Genomic DNA, 20,822 nt, shown 5'->3' on the forward strand with positions numbered 1-20,822 from the left:
TTTATGTACCAAATTCTATTCAAATGTGATGATCAGTAATTGAGATATCAGTGTTAATTAATTATGTTAATTAGGTGATTAATAAGCATAAATATCTACCAAAAACTAATTGGGTTTCTGCATAATTCTCTTTAAAAGTTTCATTAAAATCCAATTTGTGGTTTTTTATATATCAGTGGAACATTATGCAAATTAGGTCATTAATATCCAATTAAAACTAATAAGGTCTCTGCATAATCCTAGAAGATCTATGTAGCAAGTCTCATTGAAATATGATGATTACTACTTGATATATCAAGGGCTGAAAATTCATTAATTATGTGAATTAGCTAATTAATATCTACTGATATTAGCCTAAAAACCTATCAGGTCTGTGCAGTGTCCTATGACATCTATGTACCAAATTTCATTGAAATGTGATGATTACTACTTGAAATATCAAAAGCTGAAAATTCATTAATTATGCAAATTATGTAATTAATATCTACTGATATTAGCCTAAAAACCTATCAGGTCTGTGCAGTGTCCTATGACATCTATGTACCAAATTTCATTGAAATGTGATGATTACTACTTGAAATATCAAAAGCTGAAAATTCATTAATTATGCGAATTATGTAATTAATATCTACTGATATTATCTTAAAAACTATCAGGTCTGTGCAGTGTCTTATGACATCTATGTACCAAATTTCATTGAAATGTGATGATTACTACTTGAAATATCAAAAGCTGAAAATTAATTAATATGTACTCGTATTACCCTAAAAACTATCAGGTCTGTGCAGTGTCCTATGACATCTATGTACCAAGTTTCATTGAAATGTGACAATTACTACTTGAAATATCAAAAGCTGAAAATTCATTAATTATGCTAATTAGGTAATTAATATCTACTGATATTACCCTAAAAACTATCAGGTTTGTGCAGTGTCCTATGACATCTATGTACCAAATTTTATTGAAATGTGATGATATTAGTACTTGAGATATCAGTGGAAAAGCCGAAAATTGATTAATCATTATGCAAATTTGGTAATTAATATTGCACAGATTTTTACCCAAAACTAATCAAATCTGCGCATTGGCCCAGAGCATCTATGCACCAAGTTTCATCAAAAGCTGATGTATGGTTCTTGAGATATCAGTGGAACAGACGGACACACACACACCCACACACACACACACACACACACACACACACACACACAGACACAGACACACTAACTGCAAAGACTCCCTTTTTGTGCTTCGCACACGGGAGTCAAAAACATAAGGTGACAACACTCAGTGTGACAACATGAAAAAAGAACTGAACACCTTGGCAAGATCTCTTCAAAAGAACCCATATGACAAACAGCTGAGACATATATATCACTGCAAAAAGAAAACATTCAAGAAGTTTGTAAAGAAACTATACACAGAGGATAAGAAAGAACATATGAAAAAAATAGAATATCTCACTTGTAATACAAGAATTCTGGAAGACAATCAACAAACTGACTCGCCAAAATGAAAAATCTTGTGTGCAACAGATCCCTCACCAGACTTGGATTGAACACTTTCAAGAACTCAGTAAAAACAAAGTTACAACAAAGGAACAACAGGTAGCATTACATGAAAACCTAAAACTCCTAGAACAGAAGAAATCAGTAGATACAAACCTAAACAAAGAAATCACCCTGAAGGACATATTATATGCAACAAAGAAATTAAAAAACAAAAAAAAGCATGTGGGCCTGATGGCATTCCTGAGAAATGCTGAAGTACAGCAGTACTAGTATGAAAGATGCACTAAAAAAGCTGTTTAATCATGTGCAAACTGGTGAATATCCAAATAACTGGAACGTCAGTCTATTGACTCCCCTGCATAAACAAGGTGATAAACATGACACCGATAACTATAGGGTAATATCACTATGTAGCAGCATTGGAAAACTATTTAATTCCATCATTAATAATAGACTAATCCAGTTTCTAGATGAGAACAACATCATTCACCCAAACCAAGGTGGTTTCAGAAAAAAACATCATACAAGTGACCACATATTAACCCTGCACACGATAATAAAAAAATATCAAGCACAGAAAATGAAACTTTACTGCAGTTTTATTGACCTCAGGAAATGCTTCGATACTGTGTGGAACACTGGTCTAATGTATAAAATGCAAACCAACAATATCAATGGCAATGTCTACAATGTCATTAAACATATGTATCTGAACAAGAAATGTATGGTACAGTCAAACTTGAAGATAAAGTAACCACGACATTCAAGCTGGAAAACAGTGTAAAACAAGGCTGTCCACTGAGTCCTACACCATTTAATATCTACATTAATGACAGTCTCCCACCACAATTACATAACACACCAATTCCATGTCTGTTATATGCAGATTTAATAAAGATAATTTATTGCATCCTTAGAAATAGTGTTTCCATCAGTTTATAGCAACAAAAGTAAGATATTAAAAAAAAAAAAATAACAAAATAACTATAGCAAATAATAAATGATAGATTTTAGTGTTTTGTTAAGTATCTTTCTCGTTTCTCATTAAGAACGAGCTGTGTATAAATTCTCCAACAAGTTTGATTACATTTGTGTTAGAATTTTTCATTAAGTATGTAAATTTCTGTTGGTCAGTTTTTGTTTCATCAGGAAACTGTATATTTGAGAATATATCCATTCGCAGTGTGTTATATTTTGGGCATTTAATGAGGAGATGCATTTCATCTTCTATGTCTGCTAAAGTACATTGTTTACAAATCCTGTTTTCCAAAGAAATTTTAGGTTGGGTATGTCTACCCTTTTCTATTGCTAGACTGTGATTACTTGTTCAGAATCTAGAGACAGAAATTCTATGTTTTAGATTCAGTATAATTAAGTAACTTTCAAAGTTGTACCGGTAGTTTGTTTTGAATTGAGTATATGTTCTCAACTTAGGTTTATCCATAATTGTCTCCTTCCAGAATTCAATATATTTTTGTTTAATATTGTTTCCTATTCTCTTTATATTTTGTTTTGTTGCATTCAATTTGTCATTGATATTCTTTATATCTAATGTGTTATCTTCCTTATTTAACTCTTTGTAAATTGACATAATCCATGGGAGTTTGCAGTTTATCTGTTCATGGTATGCCTGTTTTGTTAAATTACATTCTGGAAGTTCTTTGATCCGTGCCAAATACTTTATAAGATTTATTTTGATGTCTACTAATAATGGTGGTTCACCTATTTCTGCTCTACAAGCTAGATTTGATGAAAATTTATTCAAATTCAATCCAAGCATTCTTTTACTAAATTTCAGATGGGTTTTCTCGATTGGTGTAATGTCCCATTTATTATTTTCTTGAATTTCGAAGCCCCATACATCTGATCCATATAATAGTATTGGTCTTATACATGTTTTGAATAGGTGTAACATTGTTTTGCAGTCAGTTTCTTTTGGCACAGAAGTCATCATTGCATATAAAGCTCTTGTGGCTTTGTCTGCCAAATTATTTCTTGTGTCGCTGAATTTACCATTCGACTGTAATGATACCCCAAGGTAGTTGTATGAATATACACAACTAATATTTTGACCTTGATATGTAAATTTTTCAGTATTTCTCAAGTATCCTCTTTTAAATATTACAATTTTACTTTTTGACATATTCACTTGGAGTTTCCAATTTTGGCAATATTTCTCCAAATTATTGATTGATCTCTGTAGACCTTTATTTGTTTCTGATATTAAAACTAGATCATCTGCATAAAACAGTGAGCTAATTTTGATGTTATTAAGTTGAACTTGATCTTTGTCATTGTTTTGTATTGGACTATTTAAGTCATTGACGTATAGATTGAAAAGCATTGGACTCATAACACATCCCTGTCTTACACCTGTGATAGTTTCAAATATCGGAGATATCTTATCACCGAAACGAATGCATGCCTTTGTATTCTGGTACATATTTTGAATTAATTTGTAGATATTTCCAGTAATACCATTATTTAGCAGTTTATAGAATAATCCTTCTCTCCATACTTTGTCAAACGCTTTTTTATAATCGATGAAGCAAGTATAAATTTTTTTGTTTTGTTTCAGATATTTATGAACTATTGTTTTTAAGACAAAAATGTGATCAGTTGTCCGGTACCCTTTTCTGAATCCTGCCTGATTGTTGTTTATGATATTCTTGCTTTCTATGAATTGGCATAGCCTAATATTTATTATTGTGCAAAATGTTTTGCCTATACAACTTGAAACTGCGACTCCCCTGTAATTATCTGGTTCAGATCTGTCTCCTTTTTAGCTCCGCTGTCGACTTTGTCGAGCGGAGCTTATCATATGAGTGATTGTCCGTCGTCGTCCGTCGTCGTCGTCCGTCGTCGTCCGTCGTCCGTCGTCCGTGTCAATGTTTTACTTTTTCGACTTCTTCTTGAAAACTACAAGCCTGAATGCTTTGATACTTGGTGTATATGTACCTTGGGTAGACCTCTCTCAGATTTGTTCATTTCATGATGATATCTTCAATTCTCTAATTTTGGTGAATATTTTTGTCATTTTTAGTAAAAAGTGATATTTTCGACTTCTTGTTGAAAACCGCAAGTGCAATTGCTTTGATATTACATATATAGGTACTACATGTGGACCTCTCTTAGATTTGTTCATTTTGTAATGATATCTTTAATTCTCTAATTTTGGTGAATATTTTTGTAATTTTTGGTAAAAAGTGATATTTTCGACTTCTTGTTGAAAACCGCAAGTCCAATTGCTTTGATATTACATATATAGGTACTACATGTGGACCTCTCTCAGATTTGTTCATTTTGTAATGATATCTTTAATTCTCTAATTTTGGTGAATATTTTTGTAATTTTTGGTAAAAAGTGATATTTTCGACTTCTTGTTGAAAACCGCAAGTCCAATTGCTTTGATATTACATATATAGGTACTACATGTGGACCTCTCTCAGATTTGTTCATTTTGTAATGATATCTTTAATTCTCTAATTTCGGTGAATATTTTTGTAATTTTTGGTAAAAAGTGATATTTTCGACTTCTTGTTGAAAACCGCAAGTCCAATTGCTTTGATATTACATATATAGGTACTACATGTGGACCTCTCTCAGATTTGTTCATTTCATAATGATATCTTTAATTCTCTAATTTTGATGAATATTTTTGTAATTTTTGGTAAAAAGTGATATTTTCGACTTCTTGTTGAAAACCGCAAGTCCAATTGCTTTGATATATTATACATATAGGTACTACATGTGGACCTCTCTCAGATTTGTTCATTTTCTAATGATATCTTCTGTTCTTTAATTGCCATGTGCATTGCTAACAGCGGAGCTATCTCAGCCGACAGGCTGCTTGTTTATAAATATGAGAAATTATACTGATATTCCATATATCTGGGTAAATAGCAGAATGTAATATATTATTAAATAATTTTTTCAGAGGTTTAATTAAATAATCTGAGCTGTCTTTCAATAATTCAGGGCAATACCCATCATATCCTGCTGCCTTTCTGGGTTTAAGTTTACTAATTGCTATTTTTATTTCCTTATCTGTTATTTCTTTGTTTAGTTTGCATGAATTATTTATGTGTTCTATATTTTCTGTTGATTTAATTGTAGATGTCAAGTCATTTGGCAAATTTGTGTTTAAATTGTCGTTATTTAATTGTTTATAATATTTGATCCATTCTTCTGGTGAAATTGGGTTTGACCTATTTTTGTTTGAATCCCTAAGTTGGTTGATCAATTTCCAAAACTGTTGAGAATTTGCATTTTTTAAGTTTGCCAATTTTGTAACTAATGAATTTTGTTCTTGTAATCTCTTTTTCCTAACTAATTTCTTATATTTTTTTTTCTTGGCATAAAATATTTCTCTAACTTTAGCATCAAATGGGTACTTACTGAGTAAGCGTGCTGTGTTGTAGAGGTCCTTTTTAAGAATTACACATTCTCTATCATACCATTTCCTCCTATATTTTAGTTCAGTTTTCAGATGATATCATCCTTATGTCACAAAGTAAAGATGGACTGCAAAATTCCATGCATACATAGGTATGCAAACAAATGGGGGCTACAAGAAAACATAAAGAAAACAAAATCAACTATATTTAATAGAAATGGTTACAATACAGAGAAGCTAAATATAATGTATGGAAATGATATAATTGAGAAAACAACAAACTTCACCTATCTGGGTGTTAATTTTAATAGGGTCTATGAACTTAACAATGTCAACACTAGCAAAAAAGCAAGGACAGCAGAAAAGGCACAAGCACCTATCTATAATACAATAGAAACACTATTACTATAAAACAAAATTGTTTGAGACTACACAAATACCAATATTAACATATGGGGGAGAAATATGGGGAGTATGTACGAACACAAACTGGGACAAGACAGAAACTGAAAAAGTCCACCTCAGATTCTGTAGGCACATTCTAAATTTAGAATTAGCTGCCATCAACTGTACATAGAAGTGGGTAGACACACAAAACCAAAAACAAAAATTCAGGACAGGAAATGTGACAAATGTAACATGATTGAGGATGAAATCCATTTCATCACTGAGTGTGATCTCTATACAGAAAATAGACAAGAGTTATATAGTCTATTCTCCAATCCTAATTTCAAAAATTACAACAACAAAGATAAATTTATACATATTTTAAACACAACTAACAAACAATGTCTACTCGGGCTATTAGATTACATACAGAAAGCCTACAAAATAAGAAAGGATGATAATTAATTAATGTATTGTTGTTCTATATTTTCAGTGTGATTTAGTTGTAGTTTATTTGAAATCTATTATTGTATTGTTGTTCTATATTTTCAGTGTGATTTAGTTGTTGTTTATTTGAAGTCTATTATTGTATTGTACGTGTAATTTGATTGTAGTTTATTTCAAAAAAGCTTCAATACAGCAATTACCAAAACTGAAATGTCAGATTTCCTTAAGGGTGTAATAAAGCATTATTCTATTCTATTCTATTCTGTTAGATGCATGTAATTTATAGTCTATCTTAATCAGAATCTGCACATTTTGGGATCTAAAATAGCTGCTATGTATATGTACCAAATTTGAAAAGAATCCATCAAAGCATGTCTGAAATATGACTGCACACGCATGCACGGACACACGCTTGGACACACGCACGGAACCAAAAACACTACCTCCCGTTTTGGACTACTAAAAAAAAATAATTGTTAAAATATCTATCAAAAACAAAGCTTGTCTGTTCTGCTAATTTATCCCAGTACAGGGCCTGAGGAATTAATAATAACAAATAGGAATAGATATAGTTATCGGTAACAAGTCTCCCATTAGTAGTTCGTAGTGTAGTGAGTCAGGTCAGGGAATTAATATTAATATATTAATACCCAGTCCTAATTATATGTAACAAATGACTTATTGGTCGTTAGTGCAGTGAGTTAGGTCAGGTTCTCAGTCGATCCTTATTAACAAATGTCAGGTCAGAGCCTCAGAGATTAATAATACCCAGCACTAGTTATAAGTAACAAAACTCCCATTTGTACATGTAGTTAGTGTAGTGATTCAGGTCAGGTTTCCTGGGTATAATAATGCCCAGTCCTAGATATAGGTAACGAAAGTCCCATTGCTAGTTAATGCAGTGAGTTAGGTCAGGTTTCCTGGGTATAATAATGCCCAGTCCTAGATATAGGTAACGAAAGTCCCATTGCTAGTTAATGCAGTGAGTTAGGTCAGGTTTCCTGGGTATAATAATGCCCAGTCCTAGATATAGGTAACGAAAGTCCCATTGCTAGTTAATGCAGTGAGTTAGGTCAGGTTTCCTGGGTATAATAATGCCCAGTCCTAGATATAGGTAACAAAGGTCCCATTGCTAGTTAATGCAGTGAGTTAGGTCAGGTTTCCTGGGTATAATAATGCCCAGTCCTAGATATAGGTAACGAAAGTCCCATTGCTAGTTAATGCAGTGAGTTAGGTCAGGTTTCCTGGGTATAATAATGCCCAGTCCTAGATATAGGTAACGAAAGTCCCATTGCTAGTTAATGCAGTGAGTTAGGTCAGGTTTCCTGGGTATAATAATGCCCAGTCCTAGATATAGGTAACGAAAGTCCCATTGCTAGTTAATGCAGTGAGTTAGGTCAGGTTTCCTGGGTATAATAATGCCCAGTCCTAGATATAGGTAACGAAAGTCCCATTGCTAGTTAATGCAGTGAGTTAGGTCAGGTTTCCTGGGTATAATAATGCCCAGTCCTAGATATAGGTAACAAAGGTCCCATTGCTAGTTAATGCAGTGAGTTAGGTCAGGTTTCCTGGGTATAATAATGCCCAGTCCTAGATATAGGTAACGAAAGTCCCATTGCTAGTTAATGCAGTGAGTTAGGTCAGGTTTCCTAGGTATAATAATGCCCAGTTCTAGATATAGGTAACGAAAGTCCCATTGCTAGTTAATGCAGTGAGTTAGGTCAGGTTTCCTGGGTATAATAATGCCCAGTCCTAGATATAGGTAACGAAAGTCCCATTGCTAGTTAATGCAGTGAGTTAGGTCAGGTTTCCTGGGTATAATAATGCCCAGTCCTAGATATAGGTAACGAAAGTCCCATTGCTAGTTAATGCAGTGAGTTAGGTCAGGTTTCCTGGGTATAATAATGCCCAGTCCTAGATATAGGTAACGAAAGTCCCATTGCTAGTTAATGCAGTGAGTTAGGTCAGGTTCCCTGGGTATAATAATACCCAGTTCTAGATATAGGTAACAAAAGTTCCATTGGTAGTTAGTGCAGGTCAGGTCCTCAGCGATTAATAATACCTAGTCCTAATCATAGGTAAACAAAGTCCCATTGCTAGTTAGTGTAGATCAGGTCAGGTTTTCTGGAACTAATATTACCCAGTCCTAATCATCAGTGTGGTGATTCAGGCCAGGGCCTCAGGATTAATAAAATCCAGACCAAGTTCAGTGTTCTCCCCAGACCCCATGTCAAGCATTGTGGCTAATTTGGATAACAATGTATTTAATTTGTATCCTTGTTTTTGCATAATAATTAGTTCCCAATGAACATTGTGATACAATAACTGTTTTAGTATAAAAATTAGTCAACAACCTATCTATGTTATATCACTTTACTTCATTGTATTTTATGTATTTATCAAGTGAAATAAAAGCAAAAAAAACAATGGAAATACTTATGTTACAGCTAGTCAAAAAATATATTTTTATCCATGCAGGTAACTGGTTTATCATTATTTTGTGTACAAGAAGTACAGTCAGTTTTAGTGCCCATGACACTGTCATTTCATATGACGTTGAGGAAAACATTTTGTGGTTGCGAGATTGCGAGTTATCAAAATAGGATGAAATTAATAATTCAACAAGAGTTGGCAGAGCCATCTCGATGCTGGGAAAATAAGAGTTTTAAAGGTGTGTTTTGGAGAAATGGATTGGCGAACAGACAGAAAAACAATTTCAAAGACTTTGACTTTGTTTTAATGAAAACTTATTTATTTATTTTGGAAACTCAATTTTTAACTGAAGGAATTAAACTAAAGTAAATAATCATGTTAGAAATGACTACTGTTCAACTCCGGACGTTTAATTGTACTTAGCGTATGTTACTATGACAATCAACCAATTCGAGAAAAACAGTCGACAATGACTAAATGCATGGTTAAAGCCAAATCGCTGTTTAATTGAAATAAAACAAATATAAAAAAACAGAGAACTCTAAGACAGAAAGAGAAACACAAGCGATGTAGTCGAACAGGCATTACGGCAACCATGTTTGTTTCACCTCAATCAATACAGTATTACCCACGATGCACTATTCCCATAAGCGTGGGTATGTGGAAGTTCATAGCCAAGGATACTGCGGTCAAGAACAAGGTAAGAAATTACGTGACGAGACCATCCCGATTTGCCGTCGATTTCCGGGTTTGGGTGCGTTTCATACAAGAAGATTGATACGAACTACACCGCCGAGTGTAGTAGACATAATCCCGATGGCAATAGGAAGTTCAAAGAAAGCTAATACAGTTGATTTATAACAGTCAAAGTAAATGGAAATCACTTTTCAGTCCTCGTTGAGGCACAAACATATTCAAATGAGAGTCAATGGCAACTCCACGTTGTGGCAGATTTAATACACACTACTACAGTTCGACTAAAGTTTACAAACACCACGGTCAGTCACTTAAAGTCCCCCAAATTCAAAAGGGATTTTTTAATGCACCAGGGAACACGAGACAAACAATTGTGGCATATTTAGATGACGACTCCACGCTAAACGCAGCGTGAAAATGGCAATTTTAACTTTCCGGGGCAGATTTACATAATACTACAGTTCGATAACATGGCCAGTCACACAAAATCCATCAAAAGGGAGCTGCAAGTCGTATAATGCCAAAACAGTACCATGATTTCACAAAATACTTTCGCTTTTATCGATGTCCACTGTTCAACAGTTTAATGTCTTTCCATTCGCAAGAACACAAAGCCTAAACTATCAGAAATTCGTGACACACAATTCGAGTGATGGTATAACAAAATAACTCATCATTTGCAAATCCAATCCATCGAAAAAGTATAAAGAACATTATTATAAACAATTTTTAAATATATAAATACACTTTGAAAAGATTCAAGATTCACTACAAATTACACAATACTTATTTTCTAATGGAGTTTCTTCACAGCACAAACTATTGGAATCATGCACACGTGTGAGTACTTCAGTGACACATTTTATAGCTACGCCCAAAATAGTCCATCATTTATTACGTAACTGTGACCACATTACATCATTCTGTTAACATCCACACATTTTTATAAAATCTCCATGCACTTTTTGACCTTTCACAAGTACAATACACTACAATTTACTCCAGAAAAACAATTTTCTTGGTACATTCCTACATTCTTGCATACTAATGAGGGATTCAGACACATTCCAAGCTGAACAATTTTCTTGGACTAATAACAAAGCTGGTCAATCCTTTCCCAGCAATAATGACAAAATTGTTTTCTACAATTGCATTTTCTAAACTAAAATTAAACGATTTTTGATTGATCTATTCCTTATGTGTAATGCTACGATCACCCTAACCTTGTCAGCTAAACATTCTTGCATTGAACAGGTTTTCACCGCTGCTGATTTTAAGCTCTGCATATCATATGAGTGATTGTTCGTCGTCGTTCGTGTCAATGTTTTACTTTTTCGACTTCTTCTTGAAAACTACAAGCCTGAATGCTTTGATACTTGGTGTATATGTACCTTAGGTAGACCTCTTTTAGATTTTTTCATTTCATGATGATATCTTCAATTCTCTAATTTTGGTGAATATTTTTGTCTTTTTTGGTAAAAAGTGATATTTTCAACTTCTTGTAGAAAACCGCAAATCTGATTGTTTTTATACTATACATATTGTTCATTTTCTAATTATATCTTCTGTTCTTTAATTGAAATGTGCATTGCTAACAGCGAAGCTATCTCAGCTGAGAGGCTGCTTGTTTGTTATAAAAATACACATATTTAGAATGTTTTGTAAATTAAAATGATTCATTGGCGATTTTGCTTAGTACTCACACCACTAATAAACAGACTGACAATGTATCTCAAGTTAACGTTTTAATCTTATAAACAACTGGAGGAGATAAAAATAATGCACGAACTATGGTGTTTCAACATGAAGTGATGCAAAAGATCAGTCCAAAGTTTCATATTTTACCTTGCGTTGATCGATTCTTGTGGGCCCACAGACATTCATAAAACAGGTTCAGGTAAAAATAAAACAGCAAATATAAAATTCAGCTGCAGGTCAAACTAAATAATAATAATAATAATAATAATAATTTTATTCAACACGAAAATCTACTACAGAGATTAATTTTATGGTTGTAAAACAAGAACAGAAATAATACTTCACACAACTAATATCACAAATAGCACATTAAACATAAGCTAATGTTATTGTTTAGTACAAAGCAAGACGGAAGTACAGTTCAATCCACCAGAATCACAAATAAAACATTGAATACATGTAACTAAGAATGGAGGAAAAAATACATGAAAATTAGTATAACAATAAAACTACTAAGCTACATTGCATTAAAACCACCTGCAGACTAATTTGATGGAGTTACTATGTTTCATCTCTTAAGTTCATACTTGTATGTATGAATTGTGCAGTTTCTATTCCTGCAAAGCTTGTCATAATTAATCAGAATTTTTCATCTTCATTCATTTTCAAGAAGTCAGATTTTTTGCCCTGTATATATTTAAATAATTTATTACGGGTATGTCATATTTACTGCATCCTATTAAGAAATGGTACTCGTCTTCAATTTTATCATCTGTGCAGAGTTTACATATTCTTTCGTTTCTAGGAATTTTCTTTTGTCTGCCAGTCTCAATGAGTAGTTTATGATTAGAAATTCTAAATTTGCAAAATAATCGCTTTAATTTTAAATTTTTTATATCATTTAAATAATTCCCCATATTAAAAGTAGTTTTAAATTTTCTGTATGAAGTTAGTTTGTTTGTTGCTCCATTCATTCTGCTGTCATTAAATAATTCCCTTCTCCATGTTTTTACATAATTTTCTCTGAGTACCTCCCCTATATTTTTTTTCATGTTGTTTTGATAATTCTGAAAGATTGTTGTTTTTAGTTATTTCTTCTATTCTTTCTACCCATCCTGTTTTCCAAGTGTTTATTTCCATAAAGGCAGTTGCTACAATGTTTGGAATTACTGGGGCTTTTAGTCTCAACCAATATTTTAACATTTGTGTTTCAATTTTGATGTTCAATGGATATCTACCCAGCTCTCCAAGAATGGCAATTTTTGTTGAATTTTTGCTGACACCTAAAAGAAATCTACAGAATGCAAACTGTACACTTTCTATAATGTTACTATGTTTTGCTGATTCTTCTCCCCATACTTCACACCCATAATTAATGATTGGTACAATTAATTTATCAAATAAATTCAATGCTGTGCTAATTTTATAATGCGATAATGTTAATAAAGACTGCTTTAGTGGAAACATAGCTTTCATAGCTTTCTCTTTTAAAGTATTGGATGCAGTTTTGAATTTTCAATTTGGCGTGAAAACTATACCCAGGTAATTACAGCGAGCGCAAGATATTTACATACACCTAACTCGCGCACCCGGTAGGTAATTACCGAGGGACTTTGCAACATCCCCAGACACTTTGCTAGACGCCCCAACGACTGTTGTAGACGCAATAAAGTTACATACACTCTCACGTGACAGTTAATCAAAACACCGGACGCGGTATGCCTTTGATGTGTGGGCACGAGGAACGAGGGGTATTTGGAATATTCCATTGCTTTGTAGGTGTATCTAGCCGAAGAACAACAAAAAATACGAATTGTGCAAAAACTAGGTGATATTATGATTGAATAAGCCACACAGACAGTAAAACACACTTTAATTTTAAAAGATTGATCATTATTTGAAACTCCAGGGAAACGAATTGTTTTGAAAACAAAATAATCAACAATAATCTAACCTCAAACTAAATAAAGAATTCTAATAATTTCAACGGTTTTATCTCTCCATCCAGTGTTTCTATTGGTCAACCCTAACCTTGTAACAGTTAATTTCAGTGGCAGACCTATCCCATACAAAAAAATAATCAGAGATCGACAGCATTTTTGAAGAAAAAACATGTTTATTTATCACAAGTTTTGTGATAAATCTCCACTAGCAAAAATTTTGTATATTTTTTAATGTTATCTAGTCTATGGCAATTCCACAAAAACGAAAGAAATTGCGTGACATCAAGGGCGTTATTGATGCAAGTGCGTCAATAATAGCAGTCTCGGTAAATAACACGGCAAACATATCATTTTCTCGTAATTTTCTCTTCACTTGACGAAAACACATTTCACATGAATTAAATTCAGTTGAGTATGGTGGTTGAAAATGTAGCGTAACATTTCTTGTTGCCAACATTTCACGAAGCGCTGGCTCAGTTATTCGGCCATGGTGAAAACCACAATTATCCATTATTACTGTATCGCCTGGTGACAATACATGTTGCCCATTCTCGTCGAATAACTCCATGGTCTCTTCAAAAAAATTAAGCATTTCGAGTCCATTGGAAGGAACGTTTAAAATGTTGAAGTTACTTACACCTCGGGCGTTGTGTAAGAGGTTCACTGTAAAATAGCGTTGAAACACGACAGCTCTTTGACCGCGTAAACTGTGACCGTAATTGCGATTTGCCGTCGTTCTCTTCACACCAGTCTCGTCGAAAAAGTGCAAAGTTTGTGTGGATCAAGCTGAGAAACAGTGTCTATAAATTGTAATATTCGTTCCATATTTCTTTCAGTAACTTGCTCAGTAGGAGTTTGACTTATTTTTTCAAATCACTTTTCATTATATGATGTACCATACGCACCGAAGGCAAATTTTCCCTCAAGAGAGACATGCGTATTTCCTTTGCCGTCAGGGATGGTTTCTGTAAGAGACGAAATTCCATAAACTCAACGATTTCCCTGCGTAGATTTCAGTCGCCGACTGCCGCTACTCTTGTCGGAACGTATCCAACCGGTGCGACGGACATGCCTCACAATCCCTTGGACCGTTGCCCTCGCTAGTCCAACTTCCTTGGCGATCATTCGCAAACTATTTCCATCAAAGAAAAGACGAATAATCTCCTTCCGAGTGTCTCCGTCTACACGCGTTGGCATAATAGCAATAATTTTATAGTCAGCGAGCAATTCAAACTTGAATCCAAAAACTATACTCAAACCACAGGGAGCCCAGGAACTATAATCAACTGTGATACGCAGTCTCTATGAGCGGGGGGGGGGGGGGGGGGGTATCGGCTGGTATCGCACATAGCACTGAAACGGCTCTTTTGCGGGTCGCTAACGATGTACTATGCAGTATTGATAATTCTAAGAATTCAGTTGCTCTCGTACTTTTGGATCTTTCAGCCGCTTTTGATACTGTGAATCACAGGATTCTCATCGATAGGTTGAGATCAAATTTTGGTTTAAATGGTCTCATCATCAAATGGTTTGAGTCGTATTTGAGTAACCGCATTCAAAAAGTGAAAATTGGAAATGTATTTTCTGATATGACGTCTATATTAGTAACCGGTGTTCCACAGGGCTCCGTCTTAGGGCCATTATTGTTCTCAATGTACATGCGTCCATTGGGCGAGTTATTGCGACGTCACGGCGTAAAATATCATTTTTACGCCGATGACACACAGATTTATTTATCGGTTTCTGAAGATGATCAAATTCGCGCCCGGGTGATACTTCAGACATGTATTCAAGATGTTAGCGATTGGATGTCTTGTAATTTCCTACTTTTGAATGTGTCGAAAACTGAATTTGTGTGCATGTCGTCTCGGAGATTCTCACAAGACTCGTGTCCTTTGTCTAGTATCGCAATTGGTGAAGAATTGGTTAGTGCTTCGTCAAGTGCTAGAAACTTAGGTGTCTTGTTTGATTCGCAGCTATCTATGGAAACACACATTTCTACTATTTGTAGATCTGGATATTCCCATCTAAGAAATATTAATCGTATTCGTAAATCATTATCCCAATCTGATACTGAAAAGTTGGTACATGCTTTCATATCTTCTCGCTTAGACAGCTGTAATTCATTATTGTCTGGTCTCCCTGTAACTAAGATAAAACCTCTTATTCGTGTACAAAATGCAGCAGCCCGCCTTGTCACTCGTGCTCGAAAATATGACCACATTACAGACTTCATTGGTTACCAGTTGTACAAAGAATCAATTTTAAATTACTTTTACTAGTGTATAAATCTTTGTATGGTTTTGCCCCAAATTATCTATGTGAATTAATCGAATTTTATGTACCGAGTCGTAGTTTAAGATCTGAATCGAAGTTTCTTATTAAAACTCGTCAGATGTGTAGTAAAAAGTCCAAGGTGTTATACAAAGACCGTGCTTTTGAAAATTTAGGTCCTAAACTTTTTAATGAATTACCTCTGTCTGTTCGTTCTAGTCCTTCAGTAGACATTTTTAAATCCAGACTGAAAACGCACTTATTTAAATGTGCTTTTAATATTTGACTGATTGTTTATTGTATCAGCGCCTTTGATCTTCATATGTTGGAATTGTTGCGCTTAATTAAATAGAGTTATTATTATTATTATTATTATCTAGTGTAAGAAATAGACAAGGGATGAAGGCTCCAGCCAGCTCACATTTTTTAAACTCGAAAAAACAGACGAAAAAAATAAAAAATAAAATCTAAAAAAAATACCAGGTTGAAGAATATTAGTTGCTCCTTCGAATTTCGCCAAAGCCTTACCTACATTTTACCGATATCTGCACAATAAATCAAGAAAACTACACAAATTGACTCCATTTAGGAATTCCTAACGGTTAGTCCGAACGCACGACACCGTTGGAGGCGTGGCCTGTTCAGCATTTGTCAACAACCAATCACAAGACTGGTTACGTAACCAGATATCTTGTGTTTAATTTTTTTCAGTGAATTATCAGCAGCAGTACAAATAATGTTTGTAAGTTCAGTTACTGAATTATCGATGTTATTGTTTTCACAATTAAATGACACCAGCTTATTAATGATTTCTGTGCTGTGGAGTGCATCCTGATATCTTTTAATTGACTTAGTATCCCATAAATATCTATCTGGTAAAGGTGTACATTTAATTTCATTATCTGATGACAGTAAATCCCTTGTAGTTATTGCTAGTGAAATGGCACAATGATCAGATAAATAATTAATTATTAAGGCGTAGTCTACTGTACTGGCACCCCCAGCAAAATTATAGCATGTAAATAAGACCAAATAGCAGTGAAAATAAATCAGGTGGAGGTAAGTAATGAGCATTCTCTTGACACAACACACTGTAGAGAATCAAAACATTGTGTCAGTACTATTTCAAGACTGTTATATTAATTTTGCCTCGATTTAGTTGACTGGTACAGCTTTTGCTCAGATGTATCATATTTTCAATCGCTTTTTAATACATCACCGGTGAAATACTGTATCATAAGACCAGCTTTGTTGTAAACATGGCGACGTCAACTATCTTAGAAAATTGCGTAACTATCGAAAAAAATGTCCTTTTTCTTCATTATACATTCAACAACATTACTATAAAGATAGTCTATACATTCAAAAAATTGTTACTTTCCTAAAATATGGTCAATTTTGGCTAAAAATATATTATTACACAACTCAACATAAAACTTTCTGTGGGATCTGATTTGAACTGAATACAGAGAATGACTGAAATGCACGCGAGATCGAGGATTCCCGATGTGTGTACTAGCCATTCTGCAAAATTTGGCAAAGCAGAGCCACCAGCGTAGCAGAGATGCACATTCACCAAGGATTACCAGTAGGCAGATTGACACCTCTTAACAATAGCAATGCCAGTCTGTTTATCAGTGGTCTGATTTTAGACGTAACATCAAAATTGCTAATGAGATGTTGTTTTTAAACATCGTGGAAAATTGTGCACTCTTCCCACCATTGATCAAAATCTACCTTGTTAACCCAGCTTACCTTGGTTGTGATGTCACAACATGCATGATGTTGTTATCTTGTCTGCAGTTGAATAATTTTTACTTCGATTTATTTACAGTTTTCTTTCAAATGGGACTTAATTTCACTTTTTTATTTTTTTTTTATTTTTGGTAATTAGTGTCACCACCAAGTAGTAAAAACTGCAAATAACAGCAGTGTAACAAATCAGTATATCTTCCGGACGTATGCAGCATTTGTGATTTGTGAGACTTATTTCGTCACATTGTTGATGTTGCGTGCAATGGACAAATTATTAATATTCTAGTATTTGATTTGGATGTAGAGATGCATCACATCACGGTACCGTGATACTTCAGAGGTCTTGAGAGAACACTGTTATAGTTGGTTGATAGTGCAGTGAGTCAGGTTAGGTTCTCAAGGATTAATAATACCTTATTATTAGTTTTATAGTTAGTGCAGAGAGTCGGGTCAGGTCTTCTGCGATTAATAATACCCAAATGTCTTATTGGTTGTTATTGAAGTGTGTCAAGTCAGGCTCTTGGGGATTAATAATACCCAGTCTTAGTTATATATGTATAAGAAAAAAATGTGTCAACTCCATATTGAATCCTGCGGAAAGTTGTGGGATAGAAAATTGAAATGTAGAGGGCATTGGGGGGGGGGGGGAACTCACATCTTTTCCATAGAGCCCTATGTAAAAATCAGCTTTTTACCTCCACTATTCAAGCAACGTGTTAGTTATTTGTTTAAATTTTATGCTTATATTGTTCAGTTCCATTTTCTATCCCACGATTCTTTGCAAAATCCAATATAAAGTTAACACATTTCTTCCCCATAGGAAACAATTGTCCCATCGATCATCAGTGCAGTGAGTCAGGCTAAAATATTTAGATACCAATAGATTGAATGGTAAATTTTTGATTTTCAAATGATTTTTAGCTCCCGTGAAAAGGCGCTTATGTGGTACTGGTGTCTGTGACTCTGTGACTAAAATTTGTTCCACTGATAACTCAAGATCTACAATTTCAATTCAAATGAAATTTGGCACACAGCTAATATATGATGAGTAGATGCGCTGATTAGATTTTGGTGCAATTCCATGCATATTAATTAGTCAATTATTGCATTAATTAGTTCCCGGACGCAGTATCTGTATCTTAGAAATGCCTGGACCAATCACAATCAAACTTCACACATACATCATACATGATATTATACATTTGCACGTCAATTTGTTTCATGATCTGATTCAAGATGGCCGAATGGCAGCCATTTTTGTGCTGAAAATCATCAAAATCAAGCATTTCTTGGCTGTTTACAGATGGATTTTGTTCAAACTTGGTATATACATTAGACATACAGTTGTAAGACCTTGATGCACATCATTTTGTTTTACAATCTGATTCAAGATGGCCGAATGGCGGCCATTTTTGTGTTAAAAATCCTAAAAATCAAGCATTTCTCAGCTATTTACAGATGGATTTTGATCAAACTTGGTAAATAATTTGGTTTTTCAAATAAGATTCAAAATGGCCTACTGGCGGCCATTTTGTTTTAATGAATGTGGTTCTCGTGCCATATCTCTGACTTGCTTTCACTGATTATGTTCAAATTTTAAATATTCATTATGCATCATGTCATATATAGACAGATATATTGGTTTGATGATCCTATTCAAAATGGCCAAATGGTGGCCATTTTTGTGCTAAAAAATCATCAAATATTAAGCATTTCTGGCATTTATTGATGGATTTTGTTCAAACTTAGTACATATATTAGACATTACAGGTTCCTAATGCACATCATTTATTTTTCAGATCGGGTTCAAAATGCTGTCTTGCGGCCATTTTGTTTTAATAAATGGGCTTCTAGACCCATATCTCAGACTTGTTTTGACTGATTATATTCAAATTTTAAATATTTATTATACATCATGTCATAGATAAACAGATATATTGGTTTGACGAACCTATTCAAAATGAACGAATGGTGGTCATTTTTGTGCTAAAAAATCATCAAATATCAAGCATTTCTGGCATTTATGGATGGATTTCGTTCAAACTTGGTACATATATTAGACATTACAGGTTCCTAATGCACATCATTTATTTTTCAGATCGGATTCAAAATGGCTGTCTGACGGCCATTTTGTTTTAATGAATGGGCTTCTAGAGCCATATCTCTGAATTGCTTTGACTGATTATATTCAAATTTTATATATTCGTTATACATCACGTTATATATATATACATGTATTCAAAATGGCTGTCTGATATTGAATGCTGATTCAGAGCAATATTTCTCAATATGGACAAGTACTTGTTTGACGATCAGATACAAATGTCAATTTTAATGTTAAAAAATTATATTCCTGACATGGTTATATTCCAGCCATATTACTATAAACAAAGCTGTTTATCTTAAATTTGATAACTAACGAGGACTGTGCTGCATGGCTTGTTAATTTATAACTTAGAGTCAACAGCAAGGAAGTTTGTCAGTTTTATTCAAGATATAAATTTTCTATTTTACGCATTGAAGTTACACAACATGACCGAAAGCACTTCCAATGTGATCTAATTTGTAAACAATCTATTTGCACACGACTCCCAGTGTCTTCTCTTCGAGCAGACAGTAATGTTTCACATTTGTTTTTGCATGGTTTCCATCTTACTCAAATAAAACGAAACAGTTGATTCCTATTTTACTTAGTGTTTATTCTTGTTTGATATTTTTAAACAAAAATGCACTCATTAAACAAATAGTAAATATGCGAGTTTTTTGTTTTTGCCGAACGAGGACAAGGAAGACAAAATGGCGGTAGTTTTGTGTAGGGTCGATCGCGATCTTGAGTTCGTATCAAAAACACGTCTCGCACATGAAATATTTGTTTTGAGTGATAATTTGATAGCAATTAAACAAATTTCAATCATTGGCGTATGTAAGGGCTGGATCACTTACTTTCAAGGGCTCAAAGTCCGGACGAACATTAAACTATGATGTTTTTAATTAATGTTGTACAGACTTTTTAGTTGTACTATTTTGATGATTTAATTTCAAGAATCTGTCAAGGAAACAATCTGTTGTTACTTTACATGTTCACTTAGATTTAATTTAGCAGATTTTACTTGTCAGGGAAAATAGTGAAATTTGCCCATTGCGTCAGGAAGATCTATCCCAATTTGCTGCACTGAGGTTAATTGCGGTTTTTACTACTCCGTCGCTAATGACACTAATTACCAAGAATTAAAAAAAACAAGTGAAATTAAGTCGCATTGGGAAAAAACCCACAAGAAAATC

Source organism: Saccoglossus kowalevskii, unplaced genomic scaffold, assembly GCF_978046115.1.
Source record: "Saccoglossus kowalevskii unplaced genomic scaffold, keSacKowa6.1 SCAFFOLD_24, whole genome shotgun sequence".
Lineage (NCBI taxonomy): Eukaryota > Metazoa > Hemichordata > Enteropneusta > Harrimaniidae > Saccoglossus > Saccoglossus kowalevskii.